This window comes from Diceros bicornis, chromosome 13, assembly GCF_020826845.1.
Source record: "Diceros bicornis minor isolate mBicDic1 chromosome 13, mDicBic1.mat.cur, whole genome shotgun sequence".
Classification (NCBI taxonomy): Eukaryota; Metazoa; Chordata; class Mammalia; order Perissodactyla; family Rhinocerotidae; genus Diceros; species Diceros bicornis.
The window spans coordinates 21,624,700-21,647,635 of record NC_080752.1 but is presented as its reverse complement, the minus strand read 5'-3'; the positions used below and the strand labels follow the sequence as shown (position 1 = coordinate 21,647,635).

General features: G+C 40.2%; 1 long non-coding RNA gene across 1 annotated transcript; it reads right to left on the bottom strand.

Annotated features, from left to right (window-relative positions):
- Nucleotides 1–8,408: 8,408 nt before the first annotated feature.
- Nucleotides 8,409–18,358, bottom strand: LOC131412672 (uncharacterized). Its single transcript, XR_009221830.1, has 3 exons — nt 18,285–18,358; nt 17,947–18,171; nt 8,409–8,743 (listed from the first exon to the last, which is right to left on the bottom strand). It is a non-coding gene; the product is annotated as an uncharacterized LOC131412672 (long non-coding RNA).
- Between the last annotated feature and the right edge of the window lie 4,578 nt (nt 18,359–22,936).

The window sequence follows — 22,936 nt, the reverse complement described above, 5'->3', positions numbered from 1 at the left end:
TCTGGGACTCTGATGACATGATTGTTAGCTCTTTTGCCATACTGCCACAGATTTCTGAGCCTCTGTTCTTTTTTTTTGACTATTCTCTCTCTGTTGTTTAGAATGTGTACTTTTTATTGTTCTATCTTCCGTTTCACTGATTATTTCCTCTGACCCCTCCTGTCCGCTATGGAGCCATCCATTGAGTTTTTATTTTAGTTACTGTATTTTCCAGAAGATAGACGAGGCGAGTTCATTTTATAAAGTTAGTTTTAACCTGGTATTAAAGCCAGAAAAAGACATTAAACCACCAGCCTTCATGACTATATATGCAGAAATCCTTAGCAAAATATTAGCAAACAGATTTCAGCGATATGTACAAAGAACTGTGTGCTGTGACCAAGTAGAGTTTATTTCAGGGATGCAAGCCTGGTTTCAATATCTGAAGATCAATTAGTGTAATACACCATATGAACAGGATAAAGAAGAAAAATCCGAATGATCATATCATTTGATGTGACGAAGCATGTGACAAAATCTAGCATCTGATTAAAACTCAGAAAATTAGGAATAGAGGAGAAGTTACTCAACTTGATAAACAGCATCTACAAAAACCTACAGCTAACAGTATGCTTCATAATGAAAGACTGAGTGAGTTTTTTTTCAGATGAGCAATAGGACAAGGATGCATGTTCTTATTCCACATGGTGTTGGAAGTTCTAGCCTGTGCAATAAGACAAGAAAAGGCTTCCAGATCAGAAAGGATAGAATAAAATTGTCCTTATCTGCAGATGACATTTTTATCAATGTAGACAATCCCAAGGAATCTACAAAAAAAAACACACCACAAACTCCTAGAATACGTGAGTTCAGCAAGGTTGCATCATACAAGATAAACACACAAAAATGACTTTTATTTTTTATACTATCAATGAACATGTGGATCTCAAAATTAAAAATGCAGTCTAATCCATGAAAAATAAATACGTAAGTATAAATCTAACAAGACATTTGTAGAACTTATGGTGAAAACTATAAAACCCTGATGAAAGAAATAAAAGTATATCTAAATAAATGAAGAGACATACCATTTTCATGTGTTGGAAAATTCAACATAGTAAAGATGTCAGTTCTCCCCAAATTATTATGCAGGCTTAATGTAATTTCTATTAAAATCATAGCAAAAATCTTTGTAGATACACATACAAGTTCATTCTAAAATACAGAAAACAAAGGAACTAGAATAACTAAAACAGTTTTGAAAAAGAAGAATAAAGTGAGAGGAATCAGTCTGCCCATTTTCAAGACTTATTTTATAGCCACAGTAACGAGACTATGTGGTATTGTTGGAAAGAGAGACACAGAGATCAGTGAAACAGTCTAGGGAACCCAGTATAGAAAATAGTATAGAGGACCACAGAAATGTTCCCAAATGATTTTTGAGCAATTATTTTCTCAAAGAATTTTGAGAATTGCAAAGGCAATTCAGTGGAGGAATGATAGGCTTTCCAACAAATGGTGCTGGAGCAATCAGACATCTGTAAGCAAAAAATGAACCTCAATCTAAATCTCACGGCTTATAAAGAAATTAACTCAGAATGGATCACAAGCTCAAAGCTCAAATCTAAAATGCAAAACTATAAGACTCAGAAAAAAAGGAGAAATTTTTGCAGTTTAGGGAAGGGCTGGGCAAAGAGTTCTTGGACTTGACACCAAACGTCATCCATAAGAGGAAAATTGATCAGTGGGACTTCATCAAAATTAAAAACTTTTTCTCTGCAAAAGAACCTCCCAAGAGGATGAAAAGACAAGCTACACACTGGGAGTAATGTTTGCAAATCACCTATCTGAGGAAAGACTGGTAATGGAATATATGAAGAACTATTAAAACTCAACAGTAAAAAATTAATTCAACTAGAAACTGGACAAAAGACGTCAAAAGACATTTCACCAAAGAGGAGATACAAGTGGCAGATAAGCACATGAAATGATGTTAAACATCATTAGTCATTCAGGAAAGGCAAATTAAAACCACATGAGAGATCACTACACACCTGTCAGAATGGCTGAGGTAAAAGAAGAATGATAATAGCAAATGATGGTGAGGATGTGGAGGAACTAGTTTTCCCCTCCATTGCTGGTGGGAGTGGAAAATGGCACAGCTACTCTGGAAAACAGTTTGGCATGGTCTTATCAAACCAAACTTGTAACTGCCACTCAACCAGCAAACTCAACTAGTAGGCATTTATCCCAGAGAAATGAAAACTGTGTTCACACAAAAACCTATTCACAGGTGTTCGTAGTACGTTTATTTGAAATAGCCAAAAACTAGAAACAATCCAGATGTTCTTCAGTGGATGAATGGTTAACACACAAACTGGGGCCCATCCATGCCATGGAATACTACTCAGTCATACAAAGGACTGAACTACTGGTACATACAGCAACCCAGATGAATCCCCAGAGAATTATGCTGAGTGAAAACAGCCAGTCCCAAAAGGTTACGCACTATATGTTTCCATTTGTATATAACATTCTTGAAATGAGAAAATTATAGAAAGGAGGACAGATTAGTGGTTGCCAGGGGTTAAAGAGGACCTAGGGGTGGGAGGGATGTGGTTGTAGCTATAAAAGAGAAATGTGAGGGATCCTTGTGGGTATGGAAATATTCTGATTCTTGACTGTATCAATGTCAATGTCTTGGTTGTGATATTGTGCTATAGTTTTGTAAGATGTTACCATTGGGGGAAACTGGGTTAAGGATACATAGATTATTTCTGTATTATTTCTACCACTGCATGTGAATCCACAATAATCTTGAAATCTAAAGTTTAATTAAAAAATATACGTTAGATCATGCCATCCCTCTGTTCCTCCTCTGCTCCTCCTCATGTCCCTCATAGTATAAGGCACAGTGATTCTGAGCTTCACATGACCTGGCCTCTGCCTGCTCCTGGTCTCACTTCCTGCCACTCACCCCTGCTGAGTTTGTTTAACCCCATTGGCATCCTTGCTGTTCCTCAAACACCAAGCACATAGTCCAAACTGAAACTCATTCTATTTCCTTTTTTACTTTGGCTTCCAGGAAACTCAGATTTTGAGACCAGCAATGTTTAAATTCAAGTTTATGAAGCCCCTATCAAGTGCCAGGCCCTGTGCTAGGTGCTTGGGTGATGTCAGTGAACAGGAAAGGTGGAGATCCCTGCCCTGAGGAACCTTATATTCTGTCAGAGGGAGATAGGGACAGGAACAGGAATGGTAATAAAGGGGCCACTGGCATGTTGGGATTGAGGATAGGGCAGGGGAGGGGAGGTTGCAGTGCTGGCCATGGGAGGCCAGGGCTGCCCTCATTGAGCAGATGACATCTGAGGACAGGCTTGGAGCAGGTGAGGGAGTTAGTGGGTATCTGGGGAAGAGCATCCCAGGGAAGGGGACAGCAGGAGAGGCTAGTGTGGTGGAGCAGAGAGGAGGGCTGAGGAGATGGTGACTGAGAGCTGATGGCAGCTGGGCCAAGAGGCAGTGGTGGGCGGGGAGAGGGTGGGCAGGTCTGGTCAAGCCTTGTAAGCAGTGGGAGAATTTGGCTTCTACTCTGTGGGAAATAAGGAGCCATTGCAGGGTTTTGAGCAGAGCAGTGACGTGAATGGACTTCGGCTCTAACTGGACAACTCCGCCTGCTCTTTCGGGGGGCAAGGACGTAAGAAGGAGCCCATTAGGTGGTCATTCCATTAACTCAGGAAAGGTGCGATGGTGATGTGCACCAGGCTAGTGGGGACGTGAAGTGGCTGGATTCTGCATACGGCTGGATGGTAGACCTCACGGTAGCTCACAAACATAGACGTGTGAGGTGAAAAGGGAGGGGTGCTATGGGTGATTTTTGGCCGGGTAGTCTGGAAAGGTGGCATGCAGTGGTCCGGGATGGGGAAGCCCTCAGGTCCCCAGGTTGAGAGGGGTGAAAGGCCTGAACTTCTGGTTTGGACATGTCACGTTGGAGGTAGAAACAGGTACTGCATGTGACTCGGGGTTTGGGAGAGGGGACTAGGACATGGAGATAGAGGTTTGGGACTGCTGTGCATTTTGTTGGATGAATGGGCTTTCTTTTTTTTCTATTTTTTAAAAAATTTTATTTATCACTATTTTTTTTATGGGCAAGAGTCACCCTGAGGTAACATCTGTTGCCAATCTTCCTCCCTCTCTTTTTTCTTTTTTCCCTCCCCAAAGCCCCAGTACATAGTTGTATGTTCTAGTTGTAGGTCCTTCTGGTTCTTCTATGTGAGCCACCACCACAGCATGGCTACTGATAGACGAGTGGTGTGGTTGCATGCCCGGGAAGCGAACATGGGCCACTGAAGCGCAGCACGCTGAACTTGAATCACTTGAACCATCAGGGCTGGCTCTGGATGGGGTTTCTGAAAGGGGCTACAGTGAGAGACAAGGACCTAGGACTGAGTCTGGGCCCTCTGATGTGAAGAGGTTGAAGAGAAGACCGTCTTTCTTGGAGCAACTGAGAAGAGCAGCTGATCAGGTGGCAGAAAGCCCAGGGAGTACTGTGTGGGTGGGGTAATGGGTGTCAGACGTGGGGGACGCTCAAGGGAACACTGGCAGCAGGACTGGGCAGTGTAGACTGGCTGGGGCTCGGAAAAGGGCAGGCAAAGCCTGACTGGAGTGAGAGGAGAAGACAGCAATGACAGTTCACATGTTTTCCTGCAAAAAAGAATAAGGGCATGTGGTGGTGGCTGGTGGAGGAAGTGAGACCAAGAGCAGGAATTTTGAACATGCAAGACGTACTCGCTTATGTGCATTGTGGTCAGTGATCTTGCTGTGAACCAGAGGCTGCAGCGGCCCCTCCTGTCCCCGTCCATCCACACTTCCTTCAACACAGGCACCCAGAGGGGCTTCAAGGGAGAGTGTCTGCAACCAATGAGGTAATCGGATATGGGAAGAAGGTAAACATGGAGACATAAAACACTGTCTAAAGGAAGGGCAGTCGTATTTGAAGTAATTTGAAGATTGACAGGAAATTCATAAAGGGAATATGGAGTTCCATGTACAACAGCAGGAGATTGCCTTATGCATAGCTTCCTGACCTCTGGAAGAACAGAATTTGCTGCTGGCAGAGTGCCAAAACATGAAAATGTAAAAGGAATTGAATAGTCTCTCCTAAATCAATTTTGTGAGCCAAATGACCTACAGAGGGATGTGACGTAGTGCAGTTATGTGACACAGAGCGCCCCTGTCTGCTGAATACATTATGCCAATTGATTCTGGAGATAACCAAATACTGCTTTCCATTGGTTTCTGGGAGCCTGATTAAGGCTCCTTAGACAGCCTCCATGGAGGCTGTCTCAGGGAAGCGTGCCTCTTGTTGTGGCTTTGGTGAGCTGATTGTAGAGTCTGTCAGTGGGGTCACCTGGGCCGGGTGTGGAGGAAGGCCTATGCAGGTGCTTCTCATTAGCACCTGGTTTTTGCTGTCTGTACAGCATGATTCTAGACTTTCTTCCTGAGTGTGAATCATTCTCGTGTGTAATGTGTTCTGGTGTCCTTCTCATGAACAGCCAAGTGCCATGGTTAACTTTGGAGAAGATGGTTATGTTGGTCCCTGGGGCAGAGCAGGGATGTTGCTATTTGCACTCAGTCCCAGGAATGTCTTCGACTTGTGGGTCACCTTGGCAAGCGCCTCTGTGCAAGAGTCTTGGGCTTTCCTGTGACAGCACAGTTAGCCCAGCACAGAGGGGCGGCAGACTGGCGGCACAGTGGGTAGGTGACCCGCCAGGGCGAGAACAGGCAGGGCTCCTCCCCAGCCGAGGTGTCACACAGAGACTTGTGTTGCCCGTCCTGAGCTCACACGGCTGGACAGTCCCCTTGTGCACACAGAGACAAGAGCTCCTCACTGCTCCTTAGGGAGCTTGGCAGTTAGTGGCTGTGTTTTTTCTTGAGATTCTTAGGATGACTGAGCACGTTTCCACTTGGTTTCACCATTTCAAGGCATTTCAGATCTTTCCTTGGCTGTGAGGTTGGCAGCAAAAGTGCCCACCAGTGTGGACCCACACTGGGAACATCTGGTCACCTATGGTTGCCACAAGCCAGGAATAGGCAAATGTTTTTTGTAAAGGTCCAGATAGTAAATATTTTCCGTATATGGGCCACATGTGGTCTCTGTCTTATATTCTTTTTTTTTTCCCTCAACCTTTTAAAGTCACAAAAACCATTTTTAGCTCATAGGCTATACAAAAACGGACAGTGGGCCGTGGTTTACTAACCCCTGCCATAAGCCCAGAAGGCAGAGATAAATGTTCGCTTGGCCTTAGGTTCACTAATTTGGTCCACCTAGAGGTGGGAGAGGCATAGACAGTGTCTACTGTTTGGACAGACCATTGCTTTTGTATGTGTGCATTTATATCATCATGAGCATCAGTCTTGGAAAGGACCTTCCATCTGTCTTAGAGACCCTCCCACATTCAGGACACCCAGTCACTGAGTAGTCACTTGCACCATTACATTAGCAGTGTTGTGTTTTAGAAACACCCACCTCATTACTGCAAAAATACCAGTTGTAATGAATTTCAGCAGCTCCTTTCTCCTGGAGCAGTGCTTCTCCACCCTAACTGCACATGAGAGTCCCCTTGGGGGCTTTTGCAAAACAACAGTGCTCAGGTGTCCAAATGGGTAAAGTCAGACCTTGTAAAGTCAGACCTCGTAGCATCTAGGAGATGGGTTTCTTCATTCTGTTGTGCACTGCCTGGATGCCCAGTTCACAGTGATGCCACTGACTATATGTCCCTCCTTGTCCCACCCAGTGTGAAGATGAGTCAACTGGGAATTTAAATGAGGCCTTCAGGGTGTGTGCCCTCTAGGCAGGCATGATGGAGAAGCTGATAGAATCCATGGTACCAGCCTTCCAAGGTAGAAACATCTCCAACAATACTACGTTCATGTTCAACTACTCGACCTTCAACACATCCCACCAGGTCCTGGACCAGCTCTTTACTAGGTGAGTGCCTGCGCTGCCCCAGCACAGTGGTGACTCTGCCCACTGCCAGCTGTGTGTCTTGGGAATGTCACTGCCTCTCTCTGTGTCTCAGTTTGCAGTCAACAGTGCCTGTTTACTTTCATTAAGTATTTCTTGAATGAGTGAATGAATGAATGAATGAATGAATCAATCAATCAAAGTGTGACTCATAACTAGAGGGCCTAAGTAGGCAACTCAGAACCCTTCACATTTTGGTTGGAAAAATTGACATGTAAAAGTAGCCATTCCAGGGCCAGCCCCGGTGGCCTAGTGGTTGAGTTCAGGACGCTCCACTTTGGTGGCCTGGGTTCGGTTCCCGGGCACGAACCTACAACGCTCTGTTAGCGGCCGTGCTGTGCTGGCAGGCCACATACTAAAAAATGGAGGAAGACTGGCACAGATGTTAGCTCAGGGCAAATCTTCCTCAGCAAAATAAGTGAATCATAAATAAGTAACCGTTCCTTTGGGTGCAATTGCTGCATGTTCTCTTCCTGCCTCCCGTTGGATGACACACTGCCACGGGTCATCAACATGGGCCTCCAGAAAGCGCTGCTTTTCCCTCCAGAGCCTCCATCTGTTCTACTGCTACTGAGAAGACCCATCCTTCCTCGCAGCCCCATCTGTTTAAGCCATGAAACCAGCCCCCCATCTTGCACCTGTCACATGCATGTCTGCCAACTTGTAGATGGCACCCAGCCAGTGGGATGAGGCAGTCAGGGTCTTGTTTAGAAACACCTGTTTCACCACACTGGGTGTGGTGAAACTCTCCTGAGTTTCTGCTTTACACAGCCAGAGAACTCACCACTCTCCTGAGTTCCTGCTTTACACAGCCAGAGACCTAGGGGCAAGCAGTGGGGGATTATCTGGCTGCCTCTTCTCCCAGGTTAGGGAGACACTGCTGGTGCTGGGTGCTGGCTGAGTTCTGTCTCTAGGTTGGGCTCCATGTCGGTCACCAGTCAAGGCACTGTTCTCCAATCTGGACCCCAGTGTGGTGAAACAGGTGTTTCTAAACAAGACCCTGACTGCCTCAGGAGTTGGAAACAGAAGCAATAACAGTAACAACAGTGAACATCTATCGAGTATCTCTAAGAAGTGACTTACACATTCCTTCACCATCACCATGGTGGAAGATGTTATTATAATTATCTCATGTTAAAGACAAAGGAACTGAAGCTTGGAAATATTCAGAGTCAGCACTGTGTCCCATGATCCCCCTATTCCCCAGTGTAGATGTCCTAGTTCCTCCACCCATCCCGCAGAGACCTGGGTTCAAACCCATGGGCAATTCTTGGCCTGTTCACTTCACTTTTCTGATCCTCAGTTTTCCCATCTAAACAATGGGGATGATCATTGTATCTACCTCACGGAGGCTGCTGTGAGATTTAAATGATATGATCATGCATGAAAATGCTCAGCAGGGTGCTTGGCCGTGGTCAGTGTTATTATTGGGCTGATATTCGTTGCAAGTGTCCAGAAGAGGAGAAGGAGGTGGGTGCTGGGGGTTGGTGGCCCCATGAGGTTAATGCTTTTCCCACCCCCTGAAACCCATGGAAGGAGATGGTAGGATTCGCTGGCAGGGATATGGGAGAGAGTGGGCCAAGTGTCAGTGACTTTTAGATGAAGGATTTGACACGGGAGCTCAGAGCCACCAGCTTCCAGCTCAGGCAGTGCTTCCAGTCTTCTCAACTTACCTCAAGCCGGTGACCGGCAGGAGCGGAATATGTCTCATAGCTGGCTGCCTCTGTAGAGCTTGGTGACCTAGAATAAAGGGTAGGGAGAGTGGGTGAGATGGAGGTCTCTTGGGGCTGAGGAGGGCCACTGGAGCCGGTGAAAGAACACAGGCCTTGGAGCAAGGGAGACCTGAGTTCAAATCCTGGCTCTGCCCCTAATTCACTGTGCGACCTTAGGCACACCACTCCCCTTTCTGTTATATATAGCAACATTTTTCTTACTATAATATGTGGTTTAATTAATAAATTTAGATTGTTTCATGGACTATATTTCTTCTCCTTCAGAGGAAATATGGAAACATCAAAAAGAGTTAATTCAAACCAAGACAACAGGGTTATTACATAAAACCATAAAATCTTTTCTTTGTTTTAATGATTTATGTAAAATAATATGTAAAGGATCTGGGACTATTTTAAGATTTTTTTTTTAATTTTTTGTTTATTGCAGTAACAGTGGTTTATAACATTGTATAAATTTCAGGTGTACATCATTATACTTCTATTTCTGCATAGATTACATCATGTTCACCACCCAAATACTACTTACAACCCATCACCCCACACATGTGCCGAATTATCCCTTTCACCCTCTTCCCTCCCTGCTTCCCCTCTGGTAACCACCAATCCAATCTCTATCTCTATGTGTTTGTTTGTTGTTGTTATTATCTACTACTTAATGAGGGAGATCATACGGTATTTGACCTTCTGCCTCTGACTTATTTCACTTTGCGTAATACCCTCGGTGTCCATCCATGTTGTCACAAATGGCTGGATTTCATCGTTTCTTATTGCTGAGTAGTATTCCATTGTGTATATATACCACATCTGCTTTATCCATTCGTCCCTTGATGGGCACTTAGGTTGCTTCCAAGTCTTAGCTATTGTGAATAATGCTGCAGTGAACACAGGGGTGCATGTATCTTTACGCATTGGTGTCTTCAAGTTCTTTGGATAAATACCCAGCAGTGGAATAGCTGGATCATATGGTAGTTCTATCCTTGCTTTTTTGAGGAATCTCCATTCTGTTTTCCATAGTGGCTGCACCAGTTTGCACTCCCAGCAGCAGTGTATGAGAGTTCCCTTCTCTCCACATCCTCTCCAACACTTGTTGTTTCCTGTCTTGTTAATTATAGCCATTCTGATGGGCGTGAGGTGATAATCTCATTGTAGTTTTGATTTGCATTTCCCTGATGGTTAATGATGTTGAACATCTTTTCGTGTGCCTGTTGGCCATCTGTATATCTTCTTTGGAGAAGTGTCTCTTCAGGTCTTTTGCCCGTTTTTTAATTGGGTTGTTAGTTTTTTAATTGGGTTGTTAGTTTTTTTTGTTGTTGAGATGCATCAGTTCTTTATCTATTTTGGAGATTAACCCCTTATCAGATGTGTGGTTTGCAAATATCTTCTCCCACTTGTTAGGTTGTCTTTTCGTTTTGTTGATGATTTCCTTTGCTGTGCAGAAGCTTTTTAGTTTGATGTAGTCCCATTTGTTTATTTTTTCTATTGTTTCTCTTGCCCGGTCAGACATGGTGCTTGAAAATATGTTGCTAAGACTGATTTCCGAGAGCGTACTGCCTATGTTTTCTTCTAGAAGTTTCATAGTTTCAGGTCTTACATTCAAGTCTTTAATCCATTTTGAGTTAATTTTTGTGTATGGTGTAAGGTAAGGGTCTACTTTCATTTTTTTGCATGCGGCTGTCCAGTTTTCCCAACACCATTTGTTGAAGAGACTTTCTTTTCTCCATTGTATGTTCTTGGCTCCTTTGTTGAAGATTAGCTGTCCATAGATGTGTGGGTTTATTTCTGGGCTTTCGATTCTATTCCATTGATCTGTGTATCTGTTTTTGTGCCAGTACCATGCTGTTTTGGTTACTATAGCTTTGTAGTATATTTTGAAATCAGGGAGTGTGATACCTCCAGCTTTGTTCTTTTTTCTCAGGATTCCTTTAGCTATTCAGGGTCTTTTGTGGTTCCATATAAATTTTAGGATTCTTTGTTCTATTTCTGTGAAAAATGTTGTTAGAACTTTGATAGGGATTGCATTGAATCTATAGATTGCTTTAGGAAGTAAAGACATCTTAACTATGTTAATTCTTCCAATCCAAGAGCGTGGAATATCTTTCCATTTCTTTGTGTCTTCTTCACTTTCTTTCAACGATGTTTTATAGTTTTCGGTGTACAGATCTTTCACCTCTTTGACTAAGTTTATTCCTAGGTATTTTATTCTTTTTGTTGCAATTGTAAATGGGATTGTATTCTTAATTTCTCTTTCTGCTACTTCATTGTTAGTGTATAGAAATGCAACTGATTTTTGTATGTTGATTAAGATTTTGTTTTTGTTTGGCTTTTCAGATGGTATAGGATAGTAATTGGGAGACGGAATTTTAGGTTTTGGTACATTTGCTAGTTTGACAATTTAGAATCTACTTTAAAGCTTAATAAAAGGCGCCATGGTGTAGTGACTAACTGCGGTTATCCAGGTGCTGGGATGTCAGCCTGCCTTCATTCTAATCTCCAAGTGGCTGTACACAAAGGAATTATCCTCTTCAAAAGTTTACTTTCTTCCTATATTAAATATGGGTAATAGCGTGTCTACGTCATGTTAGTTGTGACATTTAAATGGCATAATTAATATAAACACTTAAAAGAATCTCTAGCACAAGATAAATGCTCAATATATGCCAACAATGATTCTGAAATGGAACCTTAGGGGATCTCCTAATTCTATGCATATCCTTGCTTCAGTGAGAGGATGCTGTTAGCAGGGATATTCTTCTAAACTGTGAAGGAATATTTCACCCGTATAGTGCAATTTAAGGCAGTGCTTCTCCAATTTTGTTGTATCTGCATGACCTGGAGATCTTGTTCAAATGTAGATTCTGATTTTGTAGTTCCAGGTAAAGACTGCGATTCTGCATTTCTAACGTGTTTCCAGATGCTGCTGATGTTGCAGGTCCATAGGCATTTTAAGGCATATTGGGAATGACCCACCCATCCCTTTGTATCTTCCCCAATCTGTCTATCAGAATGATGGAAATTCTGCCATTTCAGATTCATTACTTTTGAACTGTTTCTTCATTTATCCAAATCTGAAATAGAAATACCACTGGTAGATCTGAGAATCACTTCCTACCTCTCTCTCTCGTATCAGCCAAATGGAAAGAAAAAGGAAGTTTTGATGGGGTTGATTTTCAACATGTGCACTTATTTTGAAAGAAAAGTGGTCCCTAGTAGAGGACTATATAATATAGCCAGTTGTCTTTGAATGGCTTCAGAAAGAAAGAGGAAGTTGCATAGAGAAGAAGAAGGTAGAAATTAATTAAATCAAACTATAAAACTTTGTCTGACTTTCTGTTTTCCTCATGCAAGGTCAAGAGGACAGATACTGTATTAACTTCTATTCCTGCCATTACTACAATTTATCAAATCTAACCGGCTTAAAACAACACCCATTTACTGTCTCACATTTCTGTAGGTCAGAAGTCCGAAGAAGCATGACTGGACTCTCTGCTCAGGGTCTCTCCAGCGTTGCACTTTCAGCTGGGGCTTGGAGTCCACCTCCAAACTCACTGATTGTTGGCAGAATTCATTTCTTTCTCATGCTTTCCATGTGGTCCTCTTTACCTTCAAATAAGCAATTGGCTATCAAGTCCTTCCCATACCTTTAATCTCTCATTTGCTTTCTGCTTCTAGTGAGGGAAAAATCTCTACTTTTAAGGGCCCATGAAATTTGATTAGGTCCACTGGATAATCCATAATCTCTCTATTTTATGATCAGCTGATTAGTAATTTTAATTACATCTCTAAAGTCTCTTGCCATGTCACATAACATACTTATGGGATTCATGGGAGTAACACCGGTGGACAAAGTTCACAGGACTACCACAGGTTCTGTATTTTTTTTTGAGAGAAAGCATGGACGAACTAGAATGAATGCACTGATTTATGTTCTAATCTTAGTTTAACTGCATGCTGATCCATTCGTATGAGACATATAAGTACTCCAAGTTTTTCCTTCACACATTTGAAAAAAGATTTTGTTTGAAAAAAACACCAAAAACTTGGCTTGATTTATTAATGCTGTACAAAATCAAATTTGTAGAGAAACTTTATATTATTTCACATTCCTCCTAATGCCTATTGCAGAATTTTACAAACATCATTCACTAAATAAATTATTGAATTGCTGCTACATCTGAAGGCCATAAAAGGTCAACAACATAGTAGATAACATTTGTTTGGAACTTTATATCAGTCTTATAATTAAAAATTTAGATGAGATCTACTCTTTCCAGTAACTGTCTTTTGCAAGTGACAAGGGCATTTCTTGGAGGCATTAAATATTTTTAGTTGTTTGTAACAATTAGTCAACACTGTGATGAACTAGCGCTCTTGAGAAAGATAACTCAGTAACAAAACGTCAAGTTGGAAGACAACTGTTAACAGACTTACAGTTCACTCACGTATTATTCACTTTACTTAGGTCAGCTCACTGTGATACAATATCTGTGACCCGAGGAAGAACAGAGGAGTTTAGACAAAAACCAAGTATTTTCTAAAATAAAAAATAAAATTTCACTATAGTTTTGATTATAATACATAGAAGATAATGGCAACATAAACTGTGTTTTTTTTTTGTTTGTTTTTTTTGTGAGGAGACCAGCCCTGTGCTAACATCTGCCAATCCTCCTCTTTTTCTGCTGAGGAAGACTGACCCTGGGCTAACATCTGTGCTCATCTTTCTCCACTTTATATGGGACACCGCCACAGCATGGCTTGCCAAGCAGTGCGTCGGTGTGCGCGCAAAATCTGAACCTGCGAACCCCGGGCCGCTGCAGCGGAGCACGCGCACTTAACCTCTTGTGCCACTGGGCCAGCCCCTTTTTTTTTTTTGTGAGAAAGACCAGCCCTGAGCTAACATCTGATGCCAATCCTTCTTTTTGCTGAGGAAGATTGGCCCTGGGCTAACATCTGTGCCCGTCTTCCTCTACTTTATATGTGACGCTGCCACAGCCTGGCTTGACAAGCGGTGCGTTGGTGCGCGCCCGGGATGGGAACCTGCGAACCCTGGGCCGCTGAAGTGGAGTGCGCCCACGTAACCGCTGCACCACTGGGCCGGCCCCCATAAACCATATTTTTTAAAGAAAAAAGTTATGCTGAACCCAACAACAGGGCATAATTTCCTTTTTTATTTAGTTCTAGTCTTCCTATAATTCCATGCACATTTTTCAGTTAGAATCACAATATACATAGAATCATATATTTACTTGTCTTCACCAAGTGTTACTTGGCAAACACTTTTCCATTTTTCTACATGACCCTATTCTGATAGTTGGCTGAGTAAGAGTCTATCAATTTCATAAACATGAATTCCTTAACTATTCTTCTATTGTTGGACAGTGAGATGACTATGTTTTTAGTAATACAAATAAGGCTGAATTTTTTGACATGGTCATTTCTTTTTTAAAATGATAATTTGTAGAAATTAGATTATTTTGTAATGGGATTAAACATTTAGAAAGAAATTGGACAACTATTTTGAGAAAGATCCCTGAGAATTTTTTTCAGAGGATTTATTGGATACATATCCTTTGTGGATGTATGTGGAAAGTTTTGTCTGAAAAGATAAGGCCACCCACAGCAAAGGTTTGTTTTAGTGCTCCATCTGTTTGGTATGTACTGTGTAGATTAGAAAAAAGTTCTGACCACAGTGAGACAGAATGTTTAGTAATACTTCTATCATAGTCTTCAATTTCTCCCTGAGTTATGCCTAACATATTCTGTCTCTCCTTATGCCTAACAAGATTGTGAACTTTGCAGACACCTTCCGGAAATGGAATCTACTTCTTAAAAATTAATGAAGATTAATAAACACATCGCATTCATGTGCTCCTTACATACCAGATAGCGGTTGGGATGTAGCAAGTGTGGAGAGGCACAGGGCATGTGGACGAACTAGGCTTGCTGTCTAATTCTCTGTAATGAAAGCACGCGTCCCTGAATGGGGGTGTTTGCTTGTGTGCGTGAAAGACAGTTTCAAATACTGTTATACAAAAGTTTTATCTGCATAAAAATCTGTATTCACGATGTAAGGTTGGCATAACTGATTTAATGATGTACTCTTTACTTTAATTCCACTTTATAAGTTGACTTAATTTTTCATTTGTTTCATAATTTAACAACAGAGAGTAATTAATTTGAAAGGTAGAATGTGATATTTCGTTCAACTCAAAAATGACCCAAACCTATATTTTCATCAGTGCACTGAAGTTGTTTTTTATTATGTTTTTCTTTTCTAAACTAATTGTACTGGTTTTCTGTATTATTGCATTAGGAATTAATTATGTGTCATCTTGGAATAGTCTATTGTTATTTTTAGTATTATTAATATTGTTAACTCATAATTTATGTTTCAGTACTCTTAATGAAAAACTAGAGCATATAAAAATTAAGCCCATGTCTGCTAGCAATTAAAGATCTACTTAACATTTTTGAGACTCCAGAAAATAGTTTTAATAGATGTTCACTAAGCTTCCTTCTAGTTTTAAAATCGTGACATCTGTAAATGCCTTTGACTTATTTTTCAACATGACTGTAAATTTCTTGGTGGCAGAGACTGTAAATTAAATGCCAGTGCCCAGCAAAGTGTCTTATATACAGTAAGTGCCCAAGAAGTGATAGTTGATATAGTCAGGGAATTAACAAATTGTTAGAGCAGAGCTTTTATGTAGACGTTATCAACTTTGTCACTTTTCATTCTGCTTTGGTTTCAAACCACTTTCTCTTCTATTGGCAAATGATTTTTAGACCAATGATTTCCTGATTGCTTGTCAATAATTTGGTCAGGCTTAGAGAAGAAAGTCGATGAGCTTTTTTCCCACTCTACCTCATTTTAAATATTCCATTTTCATATAAACATACAATATGAATGTCAGGTTTTTGTTCAGATAGTTCAGCCAGAACACATTTTCTTCAGGCAGTTTAGAAATTCCCTGTGCTCCTGAGAAAATTTGATACCAGAGTTGACTCTTTCTCTCTGTTACACGTTGGTGTACCCTTCTACCCTTCTATAAACATCTTCTATCTCACTGGCTTTTATTGTAGTTTCTACATTTGTAGAAGCTTGGGAAATGGGCATGTTTTATCAAAGCTCAGTGCTTGATTGCTGTTCTTTAACTTGTGTTTCCTAATGTGGATCATTTTTCAGGGATTAGTCTAATCTCATAGAAATATGAGGATAGAAGTCTTAAGTGCCATAAAATATATATAGATGTTTCTTCCTTGAGACAATTTTGAACTAAATTTAAGCCCTATTTTAATACCTAAATATTAATATATTAATATTTCACTGACAATGTGCTGTCTCGTTTCTCCTCTCACCTGAGCACTTGCTTTATCTCTTCACCATCTCCACCATCTCCTCCCCTTCATCTTGATCCCAATCGTGGGCATGTCATATAAGACCAAAGTATGGTTTCTTGATCTCCTGTTTTACTTCCTGTGAGAGATAATCTTCTCTCATGCTTTCAGACTTTCATTTATAGAAATAATTTCTGAATGTGCTGCTACTAATAATTAACCTTAAGCCTTACTTTCACTTGTGATGATAGGAAATCTTTAATGCAGGATCTTTGTCACCTCAGATTCATAATATCAAAAATGAAATTATCATTTTCCTTCACAAATGGAATTCTTCTTACATAATTTTGGTAAATGCTGTAGCTAATCTTTTTAGACTTTATGCTTTCCTTTTATTTAAATGTATTCAGTTCTCTGATGCCTGGTAAATAACTGGGAAGTGTGTTTGTTAATGATATCTCTTAAGATGTGAGATGGCAGTGAAGAAAGTTCAAGGCTATCACATATATAAAAAATCCCAAGTATTTTAAAAGGATTATAACTAGGCTTAATTTCCTCACTTCAGGTCACACTTTACTGTAGGTTTCTCACTCTTTCACGGTACGTATATTCTTTGCTTGCCTGTATCCGACATCGGTATACACACACACACATCACTGAGTAAATATATCCAAGGATTACTTTTGAAAAAGCTTTTTAGGTATTTTATGATTGAAAAACTTTGTAAACCACAGAGCCACAGCCCTGACACATAGTAAACCCTCCATGATATATATAGATTGATCAGTTGTTTGTGAATTTAATTTAGCTCTTTAGATTACATGAACGTGCAATTAGAAATCTAACATTGGTTATCAAAATATCTGAATTTTATATCAAGTTTTATTAGTATGCTTTAGAACCTAGATTTTATTTCTTGAAAGGACAGTCTAGAACTTCTCTACACCTGAGAAGATTTTCTTTCTTTTGGACAGAATAATGTGTTATGTAACATGTTAAAACAGTTGTTTTCTAGTTTATTTTCCAATATAAAATGGAAATCTGAATATGACATCATAAAAATATAGACCTCGAGGAGTGAATGTAGTAGATAGATTTCATCCCCAGCATATAGGACGTAATCATATATATCTACAGTATCTTGTCACTGACAAATGTGTTTTAGGGACCTCCTAACAATAAAATAATTCTATTAAATTTATTTTTTATAAATATCTCATTGATCTTTTATTCAACAAATATTCTTTGCCTACTCTGTGTCAAGTTGTGTGCTAGACTGAGCACAGAGAGATACAGAGGCCCCCCCCTTCAAGATGCTGTCAGTCTAATAGAATGAAATAAATATGAACATAAATCATTACATGTAGGAGCTAAAGGAACTATGACCTAGATGTAATAGTAAAACAAACAGTGGATTGGTCTGGGGGAGGGAGTTACATATTACATAATAGTCTTATACCAATTTTATAATTTCTTAATTAAACTATAATATAGAGGGAAATCTGCCATTTCAAAGAGGAATGTTTTTCATTTCATTTCATTTCAGATTGAGCATATTAGGTAATACATAAACTGTGAGGGAGAAGTTTCCAAAAATTACTTAAAGATATTTTGGGTTTAAATAGCCAATGCCTGACATCAAGTTTAATTGAATATTAGACAAGTGGAGTGCTATTGCTTTGTATGTGCAGGATAAAGGCCATTTCGGTACTTCAAAGTGTACCAAATAATTATTGAGTATTTAGTATGTTCAAGCAGTGGTAAGTAGTACACATAATTAATTTAAATCTCATGATAACTTTGTAATGTGCTGACTGTTATTATACCAGCTTTAAATCAAAGGCATTTGAAGGTTAGAGAAGTTAAACAACATACTTGCAGTCATTCAACTGTTGAATTTCCTTCCAGGAGACAAAGCTCATTCTTTGTTTTTCCATACTGAAATTTACTCGTTGTGCGGTAGTGCTTTATTCAGTAACACATGGACAGACACTGCTATCCACAACAAATTTTAATGTTACGCATCTCCGTGAGTGTGATTAAAGGGATCTTCTTCATTTAAATCAAATATATTTAGAGAATAGGGGTACCATCTTCCATCTTAGGGAAAAAAATGGAAATAATTTCTCTGTGTTATGATTTTGGAAAGTCTTAATATTTTTTATGTCTTCAGAATTCACAACATATAGTGAGGGGTAAAAAGTTGGACTTACTTCCCTTTCCAATTGTGAATGAATTTGTTTTTCTCCATTATCTCTGGTAAGTGAGGTAGATGGTGATTCAGGATAGAAACACGATCTCTTCTCCTGCACAGTGAAAAAATACGGTCTCCGTTTCAGACTGACCATGTTGCAGAGAAGATCCACCCAGCATGAGACTAGAGAGAAGAGAAATCCTGAATCAACTGTGGCTGAGTGATCTTAGGTTCCAGCTTACACTCAAGCATTTTGTACTTAAGTTGATTTATCTTAAGGATTAATGTTAAGTAACATAAGAATTCCTGCAGACTCTGATTATGATTTCATTAGAGTAAAATTTCTACAATTGGTGGTTCTAATACCAAAATAAAATGTACATGTGCCATGGGGCCGGCCCCGTGGCATAGCAGTTAAGTGCCCGCGCCCCGCTGCTGGCGGCCCAGGTTCAGATCCCGGGCGCGCACCGACGCACCACTTGTCAGGCCATGCTGAGGCGGCGTCCCACATAAAGTGGAGGAAGATGGGCACGGATGTTAGCTCAGAGCCGTTCTTCCTCAGCAAAAAGAGGAGGATTGACATGGATGTTAGCTCAGGGCTGATCTTCCTCACAAAAAAAAATAATAAATAAATAAAATAAAATAAAATGTACATTTGCCATATACAGTCAGTTTACCTTAAGAAATGTCTTGACAAGATTTTCTCCAACCAACTTGACGAGATGAACCTAAGGTCTGGCCCTGTATCAATGCCTCGTTAGACCTCAGTATACAGTCCAGAACAGCAGTGGGATTGAGGATGGAAACGGTGGCTCTGAGAGGCAAGTTAGATCTGTCTCTTGGTTGAAGTTTTTCCCAGCCTGTGTAGCTGCTCTGCTACTAATTAAGACTTTGATTTGGGGCACATCCCATAGTCTCCCTGACCTTCTGCTTCCTCACTACCTAATGGGAGGTATAACATTTGGGCCACTTCACTCTTTCAGCCGTTTATTCCATATATTTATATTGAATACCAACTAGACACAGGGTCTGTACTTCTTACCACATAATGTGATCTCTCCAGATAAAAAGGGGTTGGGGAGAAGAGTTTCATGCTTTATGTTTGGGATTTTTGAACACGACTATGGATAATATGATTTCAGTAACAGCCAGATGTGGTCAGTGCCTCCAAATTATTATTCTGCTTCTCTGTGCATTTCCTAAAACTCAGAGAATGTTTCCAGGCACATCAGCCTTGATATGGAGATCAACACTGATGCTCCACTCAGGAGACCTTTATAACACCCAGGTCTGGGACACCTTACTGTCACTTGGCTTCCATATCCAGAACGGCCCCCACAACAATTCCACCCCATTCATTTATCATCCCAGTCCTTGAACGGGTGTCAGGTCACTACTGTGATGATCTGACCAAAATTCCAGGCACAGTTTGAGCTTTCTCTACATACAGCACCCCTTACCCAGTGCTGTCACCCTTGCCCATCACCCTCTGGACATTGTTAGGGACAGCTCTGGGTATAGAAGAATGTCAGTCATGTCTTAGAAATCAGTGATCTTCAAGGATGTGGCTGTGGACTTCACCAGGAAAAGTGGGCCCTGCTGGACACATCCCAGAGAAAGGCTGTACAGAGATGTGATGCTGAAGAACATCAGTCGCCTGGTCTGTGTGTGTGTTAGTCAGGGTTCTCCAGAGAAATGGAACCAATAGGTTGTGTATAGATGTATATAAGAAGAGATATAGTATAGGAATTGGCTTACATGGTTATTAAGACTGAGAAGTCACACAATCTGCCATCTGCAAGCTGGAGAACCAGGAAACTGAGTCACATGATTCATTTTATTTTATTTTTTCCAGGTCTATTGAGAGTGTAAGGTGTAGAATCTAATGATTGAGAGTGTGAGGTGTAGAATCTAATGATTTGATACATGTATGTATTCCAAAATGTTTACCTCAATAGGATTAGTTAACACATCTTCCACGTCATGTAATTGCTATTTTGTTGTTGTTATGGTGAGAACATTCAAGCTCTACCCTCATAGTGTACTGAAGTGCCTGACGTTAATTGCCAAGACTTCCGTTGGAACTGTTTCCACATCCCATAAATGTATTGCCAGCTATATGACACACCTACTTGTAAAACAACTAGATAAGAAACCAGGCCACCCTACCCTTGAAGTTACCCTATTAGAAAGCCCTTAGTAACCTAGATATCTGACTGCTTGAGTTACCCTGCTTTTCCTTTCCCATGGCTTAATTTTGGCTGCTATGTTTTAAATTTGCCAATAAATGGTGAACCCATGATAACCTAACACCCCAACCTTCAGACCCAAGAGAGGCAGAGCCCCAGGTCCCTGCTCCTCCCTCTCTCCTTTCCTGAGACTTGGCTGTGTCACCCTCGGGAGTGCTGTGTACCCTCCAGAACCTGTGAGTAATAAATCTTGGTCTTCGAGGTTCCCTGATGGTTTTTGGCTTATGTGCATGTTGCAATCGTAATAGGAACCACAAGGGCCAGACTAGCCACAACATCGACTCTGGTCAGGGAAATGTCTGTGAGGGCTCCCACACGTAGTAAGGTCTCAGTCAAGTTATTCAGGCATTCCTAGCTGATAGCATCACTATGAATAGGCTGAGACCACCACAACACATAGCTCACATTCAAGTATAAAATACAGTGTTGATAATGCTAGTCACCATGCTGTGTATTAGATCCCCAGAACTTATTCTTCTTACAACTGAAAGTTTGTACCCTTTGACCAACATCTCCCCATTTCCCTTACCCCTCGGGCCCTGGCAACCACCATTCTGCTCTCTGTTTCTATGAGCTCAGTGTTTTTAGATTAGTATTTGACTTTCTGTATCTGACTTATTTCACTTAACATAATGTCCTTAGGGTTCATCCATTTTGTCACAAATTGCAGGATTTCCTTCTTTTTTATGGCTGAATAATTTTCCATTATATATATATGCACACACACATATACACACGCACGTGTATGATCACATTTTCTTTATCAGTTCATCCATCTATGGATACTTTGGTTGTTTCCATGTTTTGGGCGTTGTGAGTAATGAGCAAGGAACATGGAAGTGTAGATAACTCTTCAAGATAATGCTTTTGTCTCCTCCGTATATGTATAGCCAGAAGTGCAACATCTGGATCATATGGGAGTTCCGCTTTAATTTTTTGAGGAACCTGCACACTGTTTTCCGTAGTGGCTGCGCCAGTTTACATTCTCATCAACAGTGCACCAGAGTTCCCTTTTCTCCACATCCTTATTAGCATTTGTTATCTCTTATTTATTTTGATAATAGCCATTCTAACTGTTGTGAGATAATATCTCAGTGTGATTTTGGTTTGCATTTCCCTGATGATTAGTGATGTTGACCAACTTTTCGTGTACTTGTTGGCCATTTGTATGTCTTTTTTGGAAAAACTTGTCTATTAAGGTCCTCTGCCCATTTTTTTAATTGGATGTTTTGTTTGTTTTTGCTGTTGAGTTACATGAGTTCCTTCTTATTTTGCATATTAATCCCATATCAAATATGTGTTTTGCAAATATTTTCTCCCTTTCTGTGGGTTCCCTTTTCGTATTGTTGATTATTTCTTTTGCTGTGCAGAAAGAAGCTTGTTAGATTGATGTAGTCCCACTTGTTGATTTTTGCTTTTGTTGATTGTGCTTTTGGTGTCATATCCAAAAAAATTGTTGCCAAACAGATATCAAGGGTCTTTTCCCCTGTGTTTTCTTATAGTAGTTTTATGGTTTCAAGTCTTAATGTTAAATCCATAAACCATTTTGAGTTAATTTTTGTTGATGGAGTAAGGTAGGGGTCCAATTTCATTCCTTTGCAAGTGAATATGTACTTTCCCCAACACCATTTGTTGACTAGACTATCCTTTCCCCATTGAGTATTCTTGGCTCCCTTGTCAAATATTAGTGTATATGCATGGGTTTATTTCTGGGCACTTGATTCTGTTCCATTGGTGTATGTGTCTGGATTTATGCCAGTACCATACTGTTTTTATTATTACAGTTTGTGTAATAATTTGATTCAGGAAGTACAGTGCCTCCGGCTTTGTTCCTCTTTCTCAATATTGCTTTGGCTATTTGGGCTCTCGTGTGGTCTATAAAAATCTTATGTTTTTTTTCTATTTATGTAAAAAATGCCATTAGAGATGGCTTTGGATAGTACAGACATTTTAACAATATTAATTCTTCTGATCCATGATCACAGGATATCTTTCCATTTATTTATGTCTTCTTCAATTCTTCCATCAGTGTTTTATAGTTTTCAGTATACAGATCTTTTATTACTTTGGTTAAATTTATTCCTAAGTCATTTATTGTTTTTGTTGCTATTGTAAATGGGGATTTTTAAGAATTTATTTTTCAAATAGTTTATTATTAGTGTATAGAAATACAACTAAGATTTCTATGTTTATTTTGTATCCTGTACCTTTACTAAATTTGTTTATTAGTTCTAACAGTTTTTTGGTGGCGTCTTTAGGATTTTCTACATAGAAGATTGTGTCATCTGCAAACAGAGACAATTTTACTTCTACTTTCTGATTTAGATGTCTTATTTCTCTTCCTTGCCTCATTGCTCTGGCTAGGACTTCCAGTAGTAAGTTGAACAGAAGTGGTGAAAGTGGGCACTCTTGTCTTTTTCCT